The sequence below is a fragment of the Mercenaria mercenaria genome, chromosome 15 (assembly GCF_021730395.1).
Source record: "Mercenaria mercenaria strain notata chromosome 15, MADL_Memer_1, whole genome shotgun sequence".
Lineage (NCBI taxonomy): Eukaryota > Metazoa > Mollusca > Bivalvia > Venerida > Veneridae > Mercenaria > Mercenaria mercenaria.
In genome coordinates this window covers 66,175,317-66,199,679 of record NC_069375.1, presented here as the reverse complement: position 1 = coordinate 66,199,679, position 24,363 = coordinate 66,175,317, and the positions used below count along the sequence as shown (strand labels likewise).

Here is a 24,363-nt window from a genome sequence, read left to right as displayed (position 1 = left end):
ATGAAATCAATACGTAAAGAAATGATGTTCTATAATACGAAAAATGATAGAAAAAAACTAAATGTTCAGGAAAGCGTTATGCTTACTTCAGTTATGAAACGATTATATTTTGAATGAACGAAATACAATTGTTCCACGTAGATTTAAATGAAATTAAAAATTACTTGGTTATTACTTGCTGAACTTTGCATTGCTGTCGATAAGACAGTGTGTAGAAACGTTGTATGTTCATGCCAACGAAGGACATGTTACTAACATGCCTACGTAACTACATTTTGAAATATCGCTTGCATTTATATGACAAAAATGAAAACCACTTAGCATTCTCTCACTGCAGGAAAGTTCTGTAAAATTTGTTTCAACAAAACCTTTTGGGCTTTGCATTAAGGCATACGCAATCCAATTAAACAGCTTCATAACAGAATTACGAAAGACAGATGCGTCCAATGACAACATTAAGCTGAATAAAATACTGCGAGCAATAGCATGTTAAACGTTACATGACGCAAATTTCACTGCGGTTTTATTATCGTAAAATAGGAGTTTATAATAATTGGTTATGTGGATAGAGAAATAAACAATTGCAATTTCTGTGATTTAGGAACAGAAATGAAAATTCAAACTTTCTATGGCCCCGACATTTTTGACCGCCGATAAATGATGAAAAATTTCTGGGCGAATCTGTTTAGCTTATGAAAAATTATACGTTTTAATTATGATTATATAATCTTAATTTTAGTATATATTCTAATTAAGTCAGTAAATACGATTCCCAACATTTTAAAGTTTTGTATTTAAGAAGCCGGACAGTTAAATCAGTCTTGAGAAAACTTCTTGTTCTGAATAATAAAAGCTTTTTATATTTTTTATATGTATATAGGTATTTATTATGTGATATTTGAGAACTTAAACACAGACTAAGCTTTTAATTATATATAATTTGTCATACACATATCTATAAGCCATAACATGTTTAGCCTTTGCAAACAGTCCACTGTGAGTCAGTAATTATATTGCGAACCTGAAAACCATTACGCCGATTTATGTACTTCATTCAAAGCAAGCGGAAAAACAATTTGAATACATTTTTGCCGCTTCAGTTCCATTTAATGCTTCGGGCGATTGTTTTGAGAATAAATTGTAAACGGAAAAGAATACAAATTGTAAAATTGACTTCCTTCTTTAACCTAAAATGTAGCTTTTCTACTTAGCAACGTACCAACGTACCAGAATGTTCTTTTCGTTTGCAGATTCAAGCGACATCTTCGATTGCTGTGTGTAAAATATTTTCTCGGTGAAAAGAAGAGTATGTGGATGTAGTTTGCATGTTATAATGACATGCTGCATCTTTATGTATATGTATATATTATCATTTATATTTCAGCTTGCTTATGGTTCCAGTTCTCCAGCACTGTCAAATCGAGACTGGTTCCCCACATTTTTCCGAACACATTCGTCTGCTACTCTGCACAATCCAACCATAGTCAAGATATTCCAACTCTTTGAATGGAAAAGGATCGCAACCATACAGGAGACACAAGAAGTCTTTACATCTGTACGTCTGAATGTGAAATAAATCGTCATGTTTAACTAGGCGATCTGACCGATCAAATTTGTGAAGAAACTGCCATTCAAAAGTTTTAGACTTAGAAGCAAATAAGTTGAAATAGGTTTAATTGATTGAGTGTGCGTACGATATTTGTACTTCAAATGTTGCATATTGTGAAAGTTAGGGCCTAACATATATTGAAGAGTAAACCAGAATACAATTAGCATTAGTTTCATGTTAAGCATGTTCAAAGGTGCTTTACTTAAAACTAGACCACAGGTCCATCCAGGCCAACATTATCTCTTAACTGTTTTCTCAGACATGCTTAACTAATAATTCATTAGGCTTTAAGTGGCAATTGTATCCCCATTATTTCTTCCAATGATCATATTTCACTTCCTTGTTCTTAATTAGACGTGCTAGAAGTATTGTGTGATTTTCAAGAAGTCGCATTGAGATGAATACCCGTCTAAACGCACATAAATTCCACGCAGTCCTTACAATCTACTTTTTTTCTAGTATCTTGTTACAAATTTAAGTTGTTTCCTTCCCACGAGGATCAGAAAATGAAACCTTTCAATATCTACATAGAACAGCAAAACCAACCTCTTACGTTAACTTGTAATTCGCACTTTTTGTTTAAACTATTCTAAAATGCTAAAATGCTGTAAAGATCGCATACTCTTAGTCGTGCCAAATCAGTTTTTATCTTTACCGTCAGAGAAATGATTTTTGCTATAAGATGATATTGTTTAAAAACTGGTGACCGATTTAAAAGATTTTTTCAAACGATTCCATTTTATACATTTTTATTTGCATATTTACTTAAGCCGTCAGATCGCGACAACTTAATTTTATGAACTGAATTATTTGTATTTAAAACATAAAGTAAAAACATATATATGAGGTCATGAATTACTATATATAACATATTAAGCTAATCTTTGTTAATATATTTGTAAAATATTGCTTGGACGTGACAAAATATATTCACAAAAATTGCTGATTTTCCTGGGTGTTGTCTGCAAAAGTCGGTTGTTTCCTGTAAGTTGATAAATGTGGAGTTTCCCGGTTTTGTAGTTTGAGCAATGACTTTCAGTAAAGAAATGTAGCTTTATGAATACTTTATAATGGATGCCTAGATTTACGACTCACTCTGTCACTTTTTATTACCATGATCTATAAACAATATCCTGTCTTTGTATATGAATTTTTATGATCGTTTACATACAAGTACTGCGTAACTATGAACTCATATAGGGATGTAAACGATTATGGTTCTCGCCACGTTGATCTTGTATGCGTTAAAATATGATAAATCACGAACACTTTAGACTTATTACAGTTTGAATGAATGAGTCTTAACTGTTGGGGGAAAATAGTTTAATATATCTAGACACATTTCAAACTATCACAACATAAGGCAACTCCTTTTGTCTGTAGGCACTTGTTAATATGCGATTAAAGCACAAGTTGATACGTAGACAATTTAAATTACTAAAAACCGTCAATATATGTTGCACACTTTAAAAAAAGTCAATATGTCTGACTTTTTATTCATAATGATACTAAGTGACTCTTATTGAATTGTAACTTTAGCAGATACAATTTTACTCTTACTTTTTCCAAAATTTCAAGCTGCCCTGGCGAATATTCTTCAGGAACCAATGTTCTTAATTGTAACCGAACCTTCTATTACACTTACATACAGCTAAGTATATCACAAACACGTAGTATACAAATCAAACGCGCTTCCCACCGATGGCACCAATCATAATGGTTCGCTGACAAACTGACGGGCGAAACCACTGCGAGACCAAGTATATTTCTTGACTAATATTTCCTAGTTGGTAGCAAGGGGATTATGTTGAAGTAATATATGTTCCTAGGTATGAAAAACGTGTGTCATTCATTTCCCTAAACGTAATTTCTTCTTTTATAATCTTGCATTACAATATAAATACATCTGTACCATGAAGTTAATCTGTTCTGCGAAGGCTGATAAAACCGATACTGTCGGATGTTGTTTTTTCTATAAGAATTCGAAATATTGTTTCCAGTAGTAGACTAATTTAACATTTGTTCCCAGTAAAAGCTTTAAAATGTATGACGACCGAATAAAATTGACCTATGTCCAAACACATCACACATGTGGTAAACTGCTAATATTAAAGACTTTGCCAGCTTGATGCAACTTTGAGCATTTGGTAATACGTGTCGTTAGAACAGAGGCCTGTTACGGCTAATTGGTAACATGGCTGAGAGTAAAATTAATTAGACAGAGACAAATGATTTGAATTATTTAATATCATGTATGGAAATGTCCAGATGGGTGTTCCATTACGAAGTTAGGCTTCAACTTTGCAGATATATAATAGTATATGACCTCGTATAGGTGACCTCGTGTCAAGATATAGGAATCACGAAGATGTCTTTAGTTATTCATTATGAAATTTTAAGGTATAAAAGCTTTCGCTTTTGTGTTAAATGGTAGGTTATTATTGTTAAGTTACATCATGAAAAGAATGATGTTTTTTTTTCAGACAGTTGGGGACCTGGAGGAGAGAGTCACGGCTGCAGGGATAGAGGTTGCTGTTAGACAAAATTTTCTTACTGATCCTACAAATGCTGTTAGAAATTTGAATGTAAAGCTGCAAGAATATTAATAACAAACAGGTCCTCATTCGCTGTAGATGTAAATGCTTAAGAATTGGACATCTTTCACATTCCAGTTAACTTGACTTGTTTAACAGTTATTGATATACCTACTTTAAAAAGCTTTGAATGTGAACACAAACCTGTTAGAAAAACAAACGTAGAATAGTCCAGATAATTTTATAATATAAATTTGTTTAATGTTAGTTTATCTGAAATTGCACACGGATGTTGTCTATCCAAAGCAGCACTGTATTGAAATTTGTCTCACTTGAAAGCAATCAGTTTTCTAGCCTTCCCTTGGGAAATACAATAACAGTTATAGAACAAGTTTGATACATGAACCATTTTTTATACTAATAAGATATACGGATATGGACTTTTATGTCACATTATATAGACCTGTACTAACTCGATTTCTGGTAAAGTTCGTCCATTGAAAATCAGTAAATTTGATTAGACCACTTTGTTGCTCTGTGATGAAAAAAGTATTCAGTACAATTTAAAATGCAACATATTGTGTGAATGTCCATTGCATAGTTATTTTATCATGAAAGTTTCAGGTAAAAGGTTAGAACCTTTTTAAAAAAAATAACAGAAATTGTGTTCCTGGCTGGTCACATGTCAGATTACCCCACCCACTTTAAATGTGAATATCTATAAAAGTAAGTCAAAACTGGTAACAGTAACACTTGTTAATGAAACTTAATACAAGTAGGTATATTACCACAAAGTATAAATAAAATCAAAAAACATTTTGCGCAGACACCTAACTGGGACCCCCCCCCCCCCCCCCCCACACTTTATCTTCGTATTTTATAAACCTGGTATAATTCAACAGTCTGACCTATCAATACTCTCTGATATCTTAACGTGATTCTTTCTACTACATTTACTACAGCAGCACAATTACTATATCAGTCAATAGCCGACGGTCGGGTCCTTCAGACTATTGATTGATTTTAGGGTAAATGCCTTATGTCATTCAAGGACTGTAACGATTTTTTTATCATATCAAAAGTATTTGACATGTATGATTAATTGCCTTATTAGACGTGTTATTAGAGGCATACTTTGGCATATGGTTAGGGAAAAACATTTTCAGAATTCCATTGGTTGCTGTATTAAGTTAATTTTAATATTTTTGTTTTCTTATTTAGACCATTGATTTTAAATTTTCAGTTACGATAACTCGATTTTGTCCTTTTTCTCAACATTCATTAAGCTAATATGTTCTGTTCAAGACATGTAAAAACATGAAAAAAGTAATTTCTTGCATACCGACTGATGCATTCTACGTGATGTATCAATTCAAAGGAAATGTGACTTTTCAATTTACATTGGGGGTTATTCTTGAAATGGTGTGTTTGTTTAGTCGTGATCCGAAGTATGACTGCAGGCTTTTAATGATGATTTCTAAATAATAATATTTTCCTAGTAGGATGTTAAGCATCTGTTGTAAATTATTACTTAACATAACATTATTCTGCAGGCATACAAGGAAAAATTAAACGGGGAAAAAATATGTTTGGTTTATCATTGGTTGGTACCCAAATAATACCCAAGTATTAACTGCACCTCAGACCAACTGAAAGAGGCTCTTGGAGGACACATAACAACAGAGGCGGTTATACTTCACCAGGAAAAAACAAAAACGGTTACAAACGTGGTGGGAAGCATAGTGTATATTAAGATAGTGGAACCGGTATTACGTTCGGAATTATCCGTACGATTACGTACTCTCCGTAATACATTTTTGGCATTATCCAACTGGTTGTGAATATGAACTTCATAAGCAGCCGGAAAATGACGAAATATCATTTTGAGAATACGGAATCGAATGCTTATTGTCATTACGGATCCACTACCTTGATAATATTTACAGATTTGTTATCATATCTGGTGTACTTGTATTTATTCAATATATGGTACAATGTTCTCTTCGGTACAACAACACTAGTGTGCTTCAAACATTTCTGTTTTATTTAAGTAGACAATCGACAATAAGTGAATGGCTTGGTTCCTTGTACCATTTAATGATTTATTCAACAAGTAAAGCTTGGATAACTTTCCGTCAACGCTACAAAACAAAAAAAAACATTGAGTTGACGCACACCTTCCGTTGCCGTCAGAAACATAATTTAATATTTCCTAAAGGTAATAAAACGCATAGCACTGTCGTAAACAAATCTGTTTGGTTGGTTGGGTTTAACGTCGCACCGACACATTTTAGGTCATATGGCGACTTTCCAGCTTTGATGGTGGAGGAAGACCCCAGGTACTTCATCACGAGCGGGCACCTGGGTAGAACCACCGACCTTCCGTAAGCCACCTGGATGGCTTACTCGCATGAAGAATTCAACGCCCCGAGTGAGGCTCGAACCCATATCGATGAGGAGCAAGTGATTTGAAGTCAGCGACCTTAATCACTCGGCCACGGAGGTCCCTCAAATCCGTTTGGGATAGTATATGTTGTAAACCTCAATATACATAGAATATATCATATTTAACAATTAGTTATCATCACTAGAGTATAAATCAAAAGTAATTCATAAGAAAAACTTAAAATAACATAACACAGGCTTAATCTAATTGTTTTGAAATTATTAAGTAAACAGATATCAGATGTGCATTTAAATTAAAACAATAAGATAAGATATACCTTGCCAGGCTCTCATGAAAGTATATTGTTATTAAATACAATTTTAGATGTAGAAAATACCCATCAAATGCACCTTTTCGCAAATTAAGCTATCTTTGATTAATGCATTTGTAAAACCTTGCAAAGATTTCATGCTTTCAAAAACTAGAATGTTAAAAGTAGCCAAACGTCCTGGACATGCTTCTCATTTGTAAAAATACCATAATCTTTGAAAAATTACATGAAATGATTGTTTGTCTTCAGTTTGCTTAACAAGAAATGAAAATGTTATGAATAGAAATGGCAGAGTCGCGCTAATGTCAACATCAAAGTATCATCTACGTGACTGGTATATTTCCTACAGAGATAATCCTATGATAGGAAATGAATATAAATCCCTTTACTGCTTTTATCTGTTCTGTATGAAAGATTTAAATGAATAATAATGATGTGTATTACTATTGAGATATTACTTCGATACAAATTGGGTATTATGTTTATCTTTATATTTTGCCTTTTAAGGCAGTTGCTGTATTGAAGTTGAAATAAGAGACTTGATGTGACATTCGCTTAATTCTCCTTTGTTTGTAGACAGCTCAACAATTCAAAGCGCGTAAATGTTTCTGACACAAGTCAAGTACGTGGTTATCCAGAAGCTCCACTTGCCTATGATGCAGTCTGGGCTCTCGCCATTGCTTTAAACAAAACATCGGAAAGGCATATTTTTATAGTTACTGTATTTCTTACCACTATGCCTGTTACATATAATATATGATCGGCAAAACGACGAAATCTCATTTAATTATCTATTTTATGTCTTGGCTCTTTTTTGCCTTTCATGAAAGCGTAGCTGACTAAATGGAGTCTACACGCCTTCCTGCGTTGGACATGATTTCCCTTACCAAAGCAACAGATGAAAGAGAAACCGTGCGCTGTCCCAGGGATTCGAAAACTACCTTTCTAACACAGACATACATTACATATTTCAGATTAATATAGTTTATATGTCCCAATCTACAACTGGAATATCATTGTCTTTCTATATTTTAGTGATACATTATTAGTTGCGTTCATGTCTGTTCTTGTGCAATACATTCTTTTTTAGATTACGTGACAGAGGATATTGAAGATGTTTACTACTCAAATTCGGAAATAACAGGCGAAATTTACTCAGCAAATTAATTCAACAAAGTTTGTTGGAGTATCGGTAAGACCATTCTTGAAGGATGATGTTTACTTTAATAGAATTCCCCCAAAATCTCTGGAAGGAAACGCGATGGGTGGTGTATATTTCGTTATCTCGGATGAACCGACTACTTCAGACAGAGTCCGTCATTAGTTTGCATTTTTGCGTTCTGTGCAGCCAAAGGATTTTCTTATAAATGTTATTGATATCAGATAGATATATGAGATAGGATGCACTGTGCATAGACTTTAGACTTTGTGATTTTAAGTGTTCAAAAACTGAATTAGCTTTTGATGGCTGCTTTTGTAAATGTTTACTTGTGCTTGTATTTTGGAATTAGTCAATACATATTTTGTGAAATCCCTCCAGTTTTCTGTGAACTAATGTTTGGCATTTCATGGCTGCGAAAGAGAACTTAAGATCACAGAAAATTTAAGTTTTCAATATCTAGCACTTCAAATGAATAGTTTTGCTTACTTTTGATGGTAAATCGTCGTAATGGTACACGTATGAACAGTATTGTTGTAATTGAATGTACACTCTGCCTTATATGTGTCTTCCTACTGGGTCTTGACAGCCGTTTTGTATCAGAAGAAACTTATCCACTTATCTGGCAGGTAAATTTCCAACAGCCAATGTATATTTATTCTGTACATATTTTCTCTTTCAATCAGTGTTTCGCATTTGTACATTGTTTCCGTATTGAATGCATCATAATCTGTATTGGACGATGCAACAGTTTTGATTATACGTTAAATAAAAAAAAACGTTGACCGATAGCGATGTTTTTGTATAAGCCTAAACATGAAATCGTGCCCGTCTGATGTCGAGTTTATAGGGATAAAAAAAGATTATTAAACATTTTCATGTTAAAATACTATATTTAAGTTCAATATATTATCACAATAAACGTGAGAAATACATTTACCTTTATATTGAATCACGTTGTAAAAGAATTAATTTGATTTGTCTCCTTACAATGTTATCGGTCTTAGAAATGGTTTCAGTATGAAAATCGAAATATACAGGGGTATAATAATGTGACACTCGTATATCTGAATATTTATCGAATTATTTGTCCGGTAAATATCTTATAGAGAAGATCACTCATATCAGAACATTAGCTTGCTATAGTGTAATACGTACCGAATTTTTTGTAGGACAAATACCTTAGAAAGAATATGTTTAACATGTACTATATTTGATCTCAAAGGTCGTATGCTTTCTTATTTAACGAGTTTCTAGTGCATTTCCAAACTTTTAATTTGGTTTGCGCATTTTTCCTGTTTGTGATAACACAATTAATCTTGCATAGAACATAAGAAACTAATAATAGTATGCAATTCTGAACTTTTGATCAATTTATTCCAGCTTCGAGCTTGGATATTATCTTTTGGATTTTCTCTCGGATATGGGGGAATGTTTTAAAAAATTTGGACAGTGCACAGGCTAACTACATCAAGTAGGCAGAAAAATAAAAAGGTAGATCTGTTTTTTTTTTTTTTTTTTTGGTTCATATTTAGATTATTTTGATTTGATTGTTTGATTATCAACGCTGTTTCACAACCTCATTACAATCATTTATATTTTTTCCAATATTAACTGTCAAACGCAAGTGTCTGAAAAGTAGGTCATTAATAAGAGCTAGGCCTAAGTCGCATCTCCTCTATTCAATCATCACTGAAAACGTAAACCTCCAACGGGGTTCAAACTTATGACCTGATGTTTTGAGTTTGTTTCTTTTACGTACTTTGACCATCTGCAGGAAGATTTTCAGTAAACCATTGAATGACATATACAAATTAATATTTAATGTATATGTAGCATATATGCTATGTGATTGTGTTAAAACAGTTTATACCGTTCGTATAGTGTGAGCTAAGATATAGTGAATGTTCAGAATTATATATAATTATTGGTACGATGATCTAACTTTTGTACATGTTCTAACATGATTCAGAACTAATTACATAGTACGTGCTTTAACATAATTTATCATCCCTTTTCTTTAGCGTAGTATAATAGACTATATGTCTGTTTAGCTAATCTAATTCTTGAACTGGCTATTTTACAATACATTTCATAAAGAAGTAATACTGTAAACAAAAAGCAAATAAGTTTAAGATTAACAGCAACCATACTTATATAAGTTATACCAATAATCCTGCCTTATAATATGACTACTTTCTTTCTTGCAGGTGGTTAAAAACTGTGAAATGTACATTGTGTTAACAGCCATAATTCTTATTGACCTAATTATCTTAACAAAATGGCAGGCAATAGACCCAATGTATCGGTCGATTGAAATGTTTGACCTTGAACCAGGGCCTTCTACAGACAGAGCATGATATCATGTATGAACCATATTTAGAACATTGCGATTCTAATAATATTTCTAAATGGCTAGGTAAGTTGAATTTAGATTTTCATGTGTTTAGTGGAACTATTATAATATAATACATTGGCATTAAGTGAGGTCAATATGATGAATTTTCGATTTAGTGATATTGAACGAGGGTTAAGTCCTAGGTGGAAAACACGTTTCTCAAATCGATCAATTTTCATATTTAGTTTAACCAAATCTTAAATCAACAATTATTTTATTTTTACAACCAACAACTCTGCTCGAAGTTGTTTTGGAAAAAAATTCGTGCATTCGTATTTATTGTAATTCTTAATATTATCTTGTGCTATGGTCTTAAATTTGTTACAATGTCATAATTGTTAACCACAACATCGTTGCTTCATTACCGACGGTCAATATGCGTGTTGGTTCCAGAACTTAGTCAGAATGAATAAATTATCATTTTCATTGTGTTCATACCAGTACAGTGACTACAACTTGGAATCCAATAATTGTATTAATAATAATAATATTTGTTATTTATCGTAAATTACAACATAGATGATATAACAATGGTATGTATTACAAATTAGAACTTACGAAAAGCATACACGTAAATAACCTCAGGTCGCAAGGATTTGGCGAGGCATAAAATTAAGTTTCATGTTCATTTGTAGCCAAATTTATTGGCTGTTGACAATTGAATATAAGACCGGAGTAAGCATATGCTTAATATGTGTTTCGCAAACGGTTTGTACTGAATATTACAATCGCATACTCTTTGCCTCTTTTAATATATTTTATTTTTGTCACTTTAAAATCAGTGTTTATTATCTTGTCGATGATTTCAGGTGTCGTTTTTGGCCATAAAATGAATATTGCTGTTATTTGATATTTTTTTATCGTACGACACACGAAGTGTCAAACTGAAACAAGTCAACGATTCAAGATTCGTCGGAATGAGTATATATAATGTTGTTGTAAGTATACAATTTAGATGATGGGAAACTAAAAGATTTAACTTGGAACATGGCATGTAGAATGTTTATTACACATGTTAATATAAAGAGTTCTCTTAAATTTTGTTACATCTTACGCACAAATTTATTTAACACGTGTGATGTATAATTTTAACAGTTAAACTTACTAACTTATTGTGTAAATAACGATTGTATTACTTTATCGTATAAGTTGCAATTGAATATAAACAATAGCATGTTATATTATAACGTGTATGGTAGATCTTTAAATACAGTTTCAATGAAACGCTTTGAAAACACAATGTTTGACGTTCAGTCAAAACGTGTTTGGATTATTGCATGGAAATACAAGCTTGATAACCAGTTCAGACTTGTTACGTACAATGTCCAATGATAAAAGTCTGCAATCATTTATGCCTTAAAAGAAAATGGATGATTTAGCGAAAAATTTTATTTTTTAACACTTGCCTACAAGTACAGAGTAATGAATTCTGTACTCTACACTAGACTGCAATTACATTTTTATGTATTTTATATACTTCAGTTTTCACTTGACTACAATTAGAGCATTTGCATTTTGTATTCAGTCCCTTAACATTACACTATATTTCATGTGCTCGTTCTTATAATCAGTCCCTTAATACTACACTATATTTCAGGTTTTAAATGTAATAACGGTGACCATAGTTCTTATAATCAAAAGTCAACAAGACGCATCTTTCGCTTTTGTTGCCTTAGCCATCATTTTATGCAGCTTCCTTTCTTTGGGTCTTATATACGGTCCGAAGGTAGGTGCAAATTAGTATAATTTATCATAATGAAATACTTGTAAAGGATTTGGTCAGAGACTGGATTTATTGTTGCATATGTCAAATTTAAAACGAGTCGGCTTACTCGTGCTTAAATAAATTTTGATGTTTCAGATGTGTGCATTAGATCCTTGTAATGATATTCGAAAGAAAATATCATCATTTTTATCAGTGATGAAATATTATTTAGATATTGAATGGATCAATAAAAATATAGTTTCATTGATATATACATGTATATTTGTTCCAAACTATTTTTAGTTCGTGTTATCAATCTTGCTTGGTCCTTTGTATAAAATTTTCTGTTTAAATTATATCATGTGAAATTTAATTTTTGCTTGTTTTGGTCCCTGTTTATTTTATCGCTGTTTATATCGCGATGTACGGCAGATTTACCAGTCCACTTCAGACACATTGTCGGATGTCGAATCGTTAACAAAAAGAAAATTAACTGGTAAAGGAATCAAACGCACGATCATCTTACTAGTTGTATTACACGTACCGAGCAAACAGAGCAAAATGTGTAGTTAAAAATGTCTATACTGAATAGATCTCTTATTTTCTACCAATAAATTTTCAAAGATATCCCTAGTCATAATGGAAGCAAATGAGTAACAGTGTTACACTTTTACATTCAAAAAAGCATTTCTTTATCATCCAGGTTATAGAAATACTACGTAACCCAAGGAGGAATCAGCACGAGATCAGGTCGCTGACAGAACCTTAGTGGGTAAAGAAGAGGAGGAACGTCATCAAAAACTCCTCACAGAGAACGAACAACTTCAAGCACAGATTGCTGAGGTATGTGATATCTAAGAACAGCATTTTAAACATTTTGACGTTGGTAAAATCAAATATAAAGTAAAATATCATCTTATCTAAATATAACAAAAACTAGAAGTTGACGAGACAGGTAACAACAAAATGTATCAGAAAGTACAAGTAGAAGAGGCAGTTACTCTCCGTATCTAATAAAAATCGAACTCTCTATTTATAGAAACAAACAGGTTAAGAGAAAACATAAAAAATGACAATTATGTAAATAGCTGACGAACTGTTTCACTACTAGCAAGGGAATGACCTCTAATTTGACAGTAGAAGCAAATCGTAAAAGTTCTAAAATTAAACCTTCATATTCACCAACACAGGTGCTTGAAATGAGAACTCCAGAGTGCATGATATCATTCGATATCATACGTGTTCAACAGTTTCAACAGTTATCCGCAGTACAAAGAATTGTCCATCCGAGAACGAAGTGTAATTACAAGTGAAAAACGATATGCCATAACAAATGTCAAAATGGAGCGTACTATAGTTTCTGTGAAACAAAATGCGATAAATTGTGTGAAAGTAGTATAAAAATACAAAGTGTGAATTCAAGCATATTGAATTATGTGATATAATTAACAGGTTATAAATGTGACGAATGTCAAAAATATAACATATTTTACCATTTTCAGTATATATTTCCACAGTTCTTTTTGCAATATGATTACAATTAGTTTGTTTGTCGAAATGTAATAGTAAAAAGCAGGAAGTTAAAAAATAAATCAGTAACTTATTTTAATAGTATTTTAATATCTTGAGCATATACCGTGTTGTCATAACCCATAATTCAATTTATGTATTTGAAATTTATCTATGCATCTTTAATGTACTTGCATGGTGTGTTTTATTGTTTTGTTTGCAACTTTATTATATATTATCATGATATCATAATTACCAGTAATCGTGTATATTTGCTGCTGAAATCATGTACATTACTAGTCCATGCTGTATTAAATACACTGAGTATTGATTTAATAAGAAATAAAATATGAAATTTGATAATTGTGTGGCTCTATTATTTTGGACTGCAATTAGAATGACTGGTCACGTAGATGACGATCTGTAAATGATTCTTTTCGACAGCATTAGAAACTTTGATTACAAAGATAAGGGGTGCTGCGTTTGACAAAAATGCGATAACAGGCCTACAAATTTGTAAAATGTAATGGTAAAAAGCAGGAAATAAAATAACGAATCAACCATTACATTTTGTTCAGACATAAATGAGTTCTGTTCTCATGGATCCTTTCTCAAAATAAAATAGACACAAGTAGTTTACCTTGTACACAAACTTTTGTTGATTCAAAATATCTCTGACTCAGAATGATACAAAATTATTGATTTTATCTGTAGTCCTAATAGTCAAATTGTAATGTCACTATCCAAACCAATGATCGATGCTACTTGACTTGAAAATATGAAATATTTGTAAAAAATCTTTAATCATTCTGGTTTGATCGGGGTTAATAATATTCCGGAAAAAAAATTGAATAAGTAATATTATTGTCGCGCCATACACAGCTTACAATCTAATCACTTACAATGTAAGTGTAAGCGTAATCGGACAGTGTGTGCCTAGGAGGGAAGAATGTTAAAGGCTAGAAGGGTGTTAAAACATATTTCAAATCAGTTCTGCCAATACGCCAAGTATTATACCTTATTTGTTTCGAATTCTTGTTGTAAGTCAGCTTTCTTATTTAGTCAATATTTCTAAGAATGATAATTAATCAATCGATTTTAAATTGTCAGAAATTTCTAAAGACATACTAATTTTCTGCAGGAAATTAAATATCTGTTATTGCTTTGATATAATTTGCATTTACGAGAAGTTTCAAAATAACAGGCAAAATATCAGTATGAAGCTGAATTTCTTTATTCCTTAACTTACCCATTACCTCAAATATAGATATGTCTGTAAGTTGAACAGTAATCTGGATATTTACCAATTCTTTATTACTTACATATAGCTGCCAGTTTACGCCTGCAGTACATTGTTCACGAAATTATTTAAATAATTTTTAGCTAACTGAAACATGATGATACGTTAGAAGTTACTATAACGGACAAGCATTTTGAAATAAAAACTATCTTTCTTCTGGCGATTATTTAACAAATTTCGTAAAAGATTACACCAAAACAGCATTTCTAACAATTGCATGCCTCATTATATTTCTACGCAACAAAAAACTAGAAATAATACATCTGAATGACGAAGAAATGCATTAATGTTTTTAAAAATGCGCGTGAACGACATAGATATGTCACAATGTGCAATACAATTTCATCAATTGTAAGATTAGACTGTGGGTTCGAGCCTCACTCGGAGCATTTAATTCTTCATGTGACAATGTCATTCAGCTGGCTTAGGAAAGGTCGGTGATTCAACTCAGGTGCCCTCCATCATAAAAAGTGGAATGTAGACGCGTGACCTATAAATCTATCGGTGCGACGTAAAACGGAACAAAAACTAAAACAAACCAAAAATGAATTGATAGGCAACTATTCCAAAGATCAGTAGAAATATAATGGTACGCAAAGTGGTCTTTCACTTAAGATATCAATCAAGATTTTGCCTACTACAGAAAAGTTTAGGACAAATGGGAATTTATTACACTTCTTTGAAATGATTTTTCCATTGAAAAATATAGGTGGGGTAATTATGCCAACATGTAAACATTAATACGACATAAAGTGACATTGATGCTGATAGCATCTCGTATTCATTGTAGCCTGTAAGACCTGAAATCCCGATAATATTAAATGGGTTACTATATATTTTATAAAGTATCCATTTTTTTTTTAATTTTACTTCATTTCAGAAATGCTTAAAATCTGGGTGAAAAAAAAAACGCCCTTTAAAATAAAAATGAGCGCTGGGACTTGTTCTGTTTTGCCCTTATTTGTCATAGAAACTAATGTTTTTTCCAGCTCAGAGTATGAAAAATATTTCTAAACTGTAGCCTACATCCTGAAAAATCCTACACATCTCCACACAGAACAGATAATGTTTTCTGTTGTTTAAGCTGTTATTGAAAACATAATATCCAGGGGGATTTCTTGTTGACGGTTAACAAAGATAAATTTGTTTTGTTTTCAGTATTTTGTTTACCTTTTTAGAAATCCTCCGGGACAAATCACGTGAAACAGTTTACTGAACTCAAATCAATTTTGTTTTGTCTTCGACTAGATTATTAACAACAAATCAGTATCAATGGTTTACTTCCAGTATATTGAGAAGTGTTTCTGGTTGACCTTTACAAGTAAGTTAATTAATTTTGCTTTTATAGTATCGGACTAGAAAAATATGTTATTTGAAGTCACTACAATTTGCACGTTAACTGGCTTAATGTCTGATCTCATGATCATCTCGGACCTCAGAAAGACAGCCATCAACAATAAGCTACTGCGCCGGAAAGTTGACATAGCTGCACTTTATGAGAACCGATTAGCTGAGTCTGGTAGTTTGAAGAAATCAGATTATACACTCTTCCGTCTGGGTAAGGAGGAGGAGGAAACACGTGAACATGGTGTTGGCTTTGCAGGCAGATACACACGGCTAGACAAGGTTCAGTGAGGCTGCCCAGCTACAGAACGCTTGATAAGCCTGCAAGTTAACAGCACCAATGGACCCATCAATCCGCTTTGTGTGTATGTCCCAACTCTCATGGCCTCTGACAACACCAAGGATGAGTTTTTCAGCCACTTGGACACCCTTATCAAAAGCTTCCCACAACAGAAAGCGCTGATTGTACTGTGCGATTTCATAGCTCGTATAGGAAATGACAATGTTGCTTGGCCAAACGTCATAGGCTGTAGTAGGGAAGGCAATAATATTGGACTGTGTCTCTTGGAGCTGTGTTCGTATTCACCTACTTCAGCAACAAGAATCAGCACAGGGAATTGTGGCGTCACCCAAACACTGGCTTCAGCTTGGTGGTCTACTTCTAACCACACGCAGGTCTCTGAGTCACTTTTTCATTAGCAGAAGCTTTCACAGCGCCGAGTTTGACTCAGACCTTAACCTATGACCTTAACTCCAAGATGTTTTTTATGAGCCGTGTATCAAATACTTGATAAATTATATGGATCAGTCAGCCAGTCTACCAGTATATTTGAAACTTCTGTCCGGCTATACACGAAACATTAGAATTTAGACAGTTCTCTGAATTTTGAATATGACATTGATAAGAAATAGTTACTACCGCAAATTATTTACTAAGTTAATTACTTCAGCGAATACCGCCTTTCTTCATATCCCATCCAAGTAACTATATGAATGTCTATTTCTTGTTCAAGGAGTGAAATGGTTATTTATAAAGTTGTGCGAGTACTAAGCAGATTGATTTCTACCTACGCGATGGACAAAAGCTTAACTATATTTACATTCATTTTAATCACATCGCAGTCGTTTATATTCTAGTTCAACAAAACTGGGACTTGCATACTATTTATTTTCTTAAACAAAATCTTGCATCAATTTTGACAATTTTCTAAATATCAATTTGAGATAAGGACAATGACTGTATTATTAATTTACAACAATGTTACTACAAACTATTCAGGTTTATAAGATTATTTAAGGTATCGCGAAAACAAAACTGAAACTTTTACTTTGCAATCACAAATGCGACTAATTCTTACCTTGCCCCATAATGTTTTTATCGTAAATTTCAATTTCAAAAAGTTTTTCTTTTTTATCAATAGACTCGGCATGAAACGTCTAAACAAATTTGAGTGTTTGCAATTGTATTGAACTATTAACATAGTTCATGCATTTGCGTAGATCTAAACATTAAGGTTATAATCATTTAAAAGGGATGACGCAGACCGACAACGATTAAACATCAAATGCTTCTTCACTTTACTGACTACAGTGTATTTATTGCTGCTAGACATGTCATTTGCCTGGTAACAATTCTGTTTAAGACATATTCAGTTGTAAATGCAATTGCCGTTGATGTAAGGCATGCACAATGTCGTTAAGAAACCGACATAAGCAATTACTGTGACATAAATCTTCAGTTTTAGAAGCGATTACAATTTGCCTGCTCATAGAAAAGAGTTATATCGAACATAGCCAATAAAAGCTACTGATTCAGAATAAATTGGGCCGAAGCATTAGCCGAGTCACCTTATCTATCAAACTGTACCTATGTATTTCTTTGAAGGGTCGCTAACAAATCGAATCATCTATTTCTTTTATCGGCCATTTATTTTTAGCATAACACAACATGAACTGACTCACCACAGAATTATAGGGGATAACCATCAGGCCTCTTAACCATTGAGAATTACTTAAATCTTGGAGGAGGTGAAAATAAAGGCCAATTGATTACCGGCTGTTATTATGCCTTAATTGGCACATAGTATAATCGTCTATAAATAAAGCTGGAAATTGCCACATACCTTTAATTTAGACATCAGGAAAAAAATCCTTTTAAAAAACTATTTAGTATTGTGTGCATATAATAGAGATTTACCCTAAGCCTTCTTTACGCAACGAAAACAATCTAATTATATGGTGAATTTTTTGAGTGAACACCGTTTCTTAATCCTAATCCTGCCTATGTTATATCAGTGCAAAGGAAAAGTAACCTATCTATGATAAATGCCATGTATAATTATACAGTTATGCATCTAACAGTCTTAAAATTGATTTCTTCGATTTTCTCATATTTCTAGATATTTTTCCCATACTTTGACGCATATGTATGGGTAGTTGAGATTGTTCTCTTTCCAGCAGTAGCCTTTTCAACATATTTAACCTTGTGAAATTCTGTGGGTTTTGACTTTTTTAAAAAAATCGTCTGTTTGTTGACAAATTTCACCACAAAAAATGTCCTACTTTCCCCATGGCAATCAATTATTTGATCTTTACATAGTTTTGTATTCAGGTTGCTAATCCATGTGGCAAATAGGCATGCTTTTTTCATGGTTAGAGGTAAAAAGTGGGTAGTTTGGATGAGGTACTAGGTCAATTGTCACCTAAGTCTATCATAAAGTCTTTGCGGAGTTGTCTCCATTTTTTCCAAATATTTCATCCGGGATCATTTTTTTTCAGCTCAAATAACTCTTTTTCAGTAAATGATAGTTTAATAATTTTTTCAGTCCTTTTATTCTGATGCAGTTAACTTCACATACATATAATATAGATAGCTCCTACTTGAAGTTTGTATTTTCAGTTACAATGCCTACATATAATATGTGGAACTGAAATCACAAAATTCAACCAGTGTCTAGTTAAATAACTATTTTGCAGCAATTTAGAGCGTCCAAAATGATTCACCAATATACAATAGACATATAAACATGCGTTTGTTCGAGAATATATATTGGTATTTATAGTGCAAAGTAATTTGTATTCTTTGGCGTTTAAGACACTATACATTTTGTAAATACAGGAAATTATGGTAAAATGGATGAATATCAAACATGTCGTGTTTCTGACAATAGATGGACCATAACGTCTTTATTTTGTTCTTTTTACCAACTCTAAATTTGATAAAAGATCATTATACCAATATTATTAAATATTTTTGTCACAGTTACTAAATCTAAGAGGATTATGTAGGAGACAAAGAATACAACAAAGCGAAATAAGTTAAGGCTCGATTTGACTGCGCCTATCTTTTATCATGTTTAGCTGTGTCATAATTTTCTGAATGATATTCTCATAGACTGTAGTTCCAGTGCTTCCTTGAGGACTGGTGCATTTTACGTTATTTGAAATTTCATATCTAATAAAACAGCTATCCACGATAGTTAATTATGTCTGGGTGCCTCCAGGAATGATTTCAGCACTTCGCTATGTTTCCAGAGTCTAGCAATTCGAAATATCATATACTGATAGAATTTTATTTTTTTTGAGGAACCTCTAGGCAAAATTAATTACTTGTCTGAGGATACACGCAACAGTAGCAAATGCAAATCAGCCAAAGCATTTGTAATTTTGCAGTCATGTAAAATTTTGATTTTATTTGTTTCTCGCTCAGTACTAATACATACTAATGTTTACAAGAGAAAATCTATAATATGAGCCGTGCCATGAGAAAACCAAAATAGTGGGTGTGCGGCCAGCATGGATCCAGACCAGCCTGCGCATCCGCGCAGTCTGGTCAGGATCCATGCTGTTCGCTTTTAAAGCCTACTGCAATTAGAGAAACCATTAGCGACCAGCATGGATCCTGACCAGACTGCGCGGATGCGCAGGCTGGTCTGGATCCATGCTGGTCGCAAACCCACTATGTTGATTTTCTCATGGCACGGCTCATATATATTAAAGTTGTACTTGAATGTTTAAAGACTGTTCTGCTTAAAACAAAATATAGTATGAATTGAAAATAAGATGCATGTATGTATTAGGTTTTAGCAGAAATTATTTCCCGCTAAATAAACATTCAGAAACAAATATGTATAAACAATTTGAATTAATTGTCTGTGAAAAATTAAATTTGCAGATATAAGTACTTGGACATAACTAAGTGAACTGAGTGTTAATAAGGAAGAGTGTTTACTGGATAACAAACACTTTTAATAAAATGGATATCATCATACCGCTAGATGAAACCTAATTGATTATTGAAATTGATTATTTCTTCTTTTCTTCAAATTAGAGGTACACGAACTAAACGGCGCTTATGTCATAATATTACTGGCACTAATTTCTTTTCGACTTCGTTTTATAACCTATATTATGTCAACGTTTCTGTCCGAATATCAAAAAAGAATACAAGGATAAATATCAAACAGGGAATGCTACGTTCCGGAAACGCAGCCTGTCCAAAATGAAACTTACAGCACGCAGACGCGCACACTGTCAAAACACTCACAAAGCAAGCAAACGAGGACAAAATAAACAAATAAAGGAACACAGTGGGACACCGCCTTCGAACGGTCAGTCGCAAAATAACCACTGGGGAACTTAAACCTGTTTATGGTGCGCACCAAACACCACTCTTACCCCAATCATGTTCCAAAGTCACGGGACAGTATAAAATAAAAGCAATTCCCGCCAGGTGAATCTCTCTAACAGATGCAATGGAAGGCATGACATGTAGAATACAAAAAATGTTCTTGTATTATTATTATATAAAAAGCAAAAACCTTACGTCTAAAATTTATATACTTTTGATTTTCTTAAATCAGATCATCAGCCTCACGCGTGGCATCTTAGTCTGCTTTTGTCACGAATGACATTTTCTTTTATATAACAGATGTGAATATTTGCTTAATTTATGAGTCTGTCGGACTTTGGTTTGGTTTCCAGGATTTCCAGTATTTACAGGATTAATGATTCATATCTTGATACAAAAGAAATTTTTGCTTCGTTGGAATGAAACAATATATACCTCAAAGATTATGATATCTTTATACAACTTGTATGCAGTTTATAGTAAGAATTACTCCATGTTGTTTGATAACAACACAAGTTTTAGAGATTTAGATTACGAGGTAGAGGAAGTAGACAAACTTTGCAATCTTACAGCTTTTTTACATTATTCTCAATCTATTATTTGTCACTGTGTTTGTTTGAACAAATTATACCGACATTCAAATAATTGTAAACTAGTGTCATAAGCATATTTATATCAATCACGGCCTCATCTTGTATATAGTTTTAAACCGCAGGAATAAAACAAACGATGTCATAAGAATTATGGATACCAGTTGATAAAAAAACAATTTCACCATGCATGAAATATTTTTAATTGGATAATTTTGTACTTACATGTCCGATATTTTGATGTCAAAAATGATGTCTTCATATTTTTTTATAAACAGATAGAATATATGTTCATCTTCCCATTGTGACCAAATGAAAATGCTTTCATCATGATTTTAAGAATTTAAAGAGAAAGTTTGGCTTTCTTACATGTCTGATGCATAAAAATACATTTAACACTTACTAATAATATAAAAAGTTATACATAGGATGCTTAACCTTTAATTACTATTACTTTTCTTGTCCTTTGTTTGTGTTACAAAGGTGTGGTGTAGTAAAGAAGATAAGATATCGATATATTACATGTTTGTCACTGGAAAGAAACTATAAAATGGGTAACATGAAAATAAGAAAAAAGAAAACGTGTTTGTATAACATGTAAGATCAAAATCTATTTCACTCATGAACACAACTTCTTACATTTCCACTCGCACAAGTACAGGAAAGTAATTTATACATATCATTATAATTGGTAATAGTGAATACATTCACTCATTACCATAGACAAATCAGGAACTGTTCAGTATGTTTTACAAGTGTCCACAGGGCATCTGGGCAAACAGTTCTATCTGAAATCAATACGTCATATAGGGACTATGTTCAATATAATGAGATTTGGTGTGATTAATGAAAAATGACTTCACAACAACTGCCTATCTTTACGTACAAGAGTTAATAATCAGAAACGCTCCCGTATTTCCAGTAGAGAAAAGATTGCTTATTGTATGAAGAAAAAACTGATTTCTTTTGCAGAATTACAGAATAGTTGTTTACAAACTTATTTATATCTATATTGTTCACTTATATTTCTATTTCTTGCGAGAGTTTAAATTTTGTCACAGGTTTGTGTTCATTAAAAATCAGGTATTAACAGTATCTTCATATCAGTTTAAAGTGGAACAAAGGTTACAATTAAAGTGTCATGTATTGGAAATTGATACAAAAATGAACGTATTTGCCCAAATTCTAACTCTGAGGCAGATGTCTCCGAGAATGGAGTACTATAAATAATAACCGTGCAAATAATCGAATGAGTATAATACAGATAGAATATTAATATTTTAAAACATGCGTAGTATTTATTTTTTGTTTTGTTGGATTAACTTGATTTGTTTGACCCGTAATATTATATCTCTTTCCTGTGTGAATGTAGAAACCAATATAGAAGAAATGACAGATGTAGCTTTTCTATTCATCTTTGAAATTCAAATTTGCTTTTAACTGAACACTTTTGTGTCGCACTTGCAGTTTAGCTAGATGTTACAATGTACGTTATGCATTTATAGACTCCCATCGAGAATAAAATTTATTTTTATTCCTTTTATCTATATCGCAGTAAAATTCCTTTAAATAAAACTAAACTTCAGAATGTAATTTCTTTTTCACCAAACATGCTCCATATTTTCCCTCGTTGTTAAGTCTTCGGAAAAGGAAAAACCAAATGGAGCATACACCTTTTTGAAGCCAGTACTAGTCTTACAAAGCACAAACAAAACTCCATTATAACTTTTGCTATGACTATTGTTGATGAGACAACGTTTAACATATTTGAGATGTTTCGGTACTTTGCCGTTTTTCTAAGGAATTATATCGTTTGCAGACAACAGTCTAATATTTTTTCTGCAATATATTTCCACCAGCTTTGTTTTAGAATTGAAATGGAGATATTTTTTGATATCTGAAGGATGAAAACCTGTCAGGAGGCAAAACTGGTGACTTATTAGAAGTGACAGCTATTTATTTCAATTTGTCATAATTTAAGAAATTTATCTGCACGGCTTTGCACATCTAGACACAATCGATGCAGAAACACCGTCTAGACAAATGTTACGCAACATGCAAATCGTTTGCCCATGTATAATTCAAGACATAAGCATTACAATGCGCAGGTAAATAATAACTAAAGCAAGATCGAATCAATCTCTATTTGTTGACATTCTTCGTGTAGTCGGACTTTCTATACGATTTACTCAATAAATATTGCATGCTATCGTTCAAACTACCTCAGTGCTTTATCATAAATCAGTTTTACCTTTCATCCTAACTTTCAAGTTGCCAAATTTGTTTTTGATGGTAAAGAATTTGTTTAAAGCATCTTGTAATTGACCTTTACACAGTCTTTAGATTGTGTCGGATTTACACATATTATCAAATTTGAAAGAAAAGTAATTTTCGATACATGAAATTGTCTCGTAAATGTAAAATATGATGTACAATACGGCTAAAGATTCAGCATGATAAGCTGTTACAAGATACATAAAAGCAGAAATATGTGTCAAAATCCCATTTTACAGGTCAGTGAAACATTTCCGCAATACGAGAAAGAAGCTGGATGTTTTAGAAGATCGTCAAGCTTCATCCAAAATTCATTTAAAATTAACGTTTAGCGGCTTTGTAAAGAATTTGTCCAATATATTAGATTGAAAGGTATAACTGTCAGAATGATTTTTCTTATCAAATCTTGTAGAATACTTTTTTCTTCTTTTTTTTTTTTTTTGACTAACATTAAACAAATATAGAACTCAAAATAGTACGTTTATATCATTGGCATGAGGTCAGCAAAACGTAGGTATGTCATCCCTTAAAAGGCATCAGCCCTCCATTCTTTTCAAAGAGACACCTTAATTTCTAGAAAAATCAACACAAGTT

The 24,363-nt window shown here is 32.6% G+C and overlaps 1 pseudogene; it reads left to right on the top strand.

Annotated features, from left to right (window-relative positions):
* LOC123527498 (gamma-aminobutyric acid type B receptor subunit 1-like) overlaps positions 1-24,363 on the top strand; it is a 135,904-nt pseudogene that overhangs the window by 13,611 nt on the left and 97,930 nt on the right.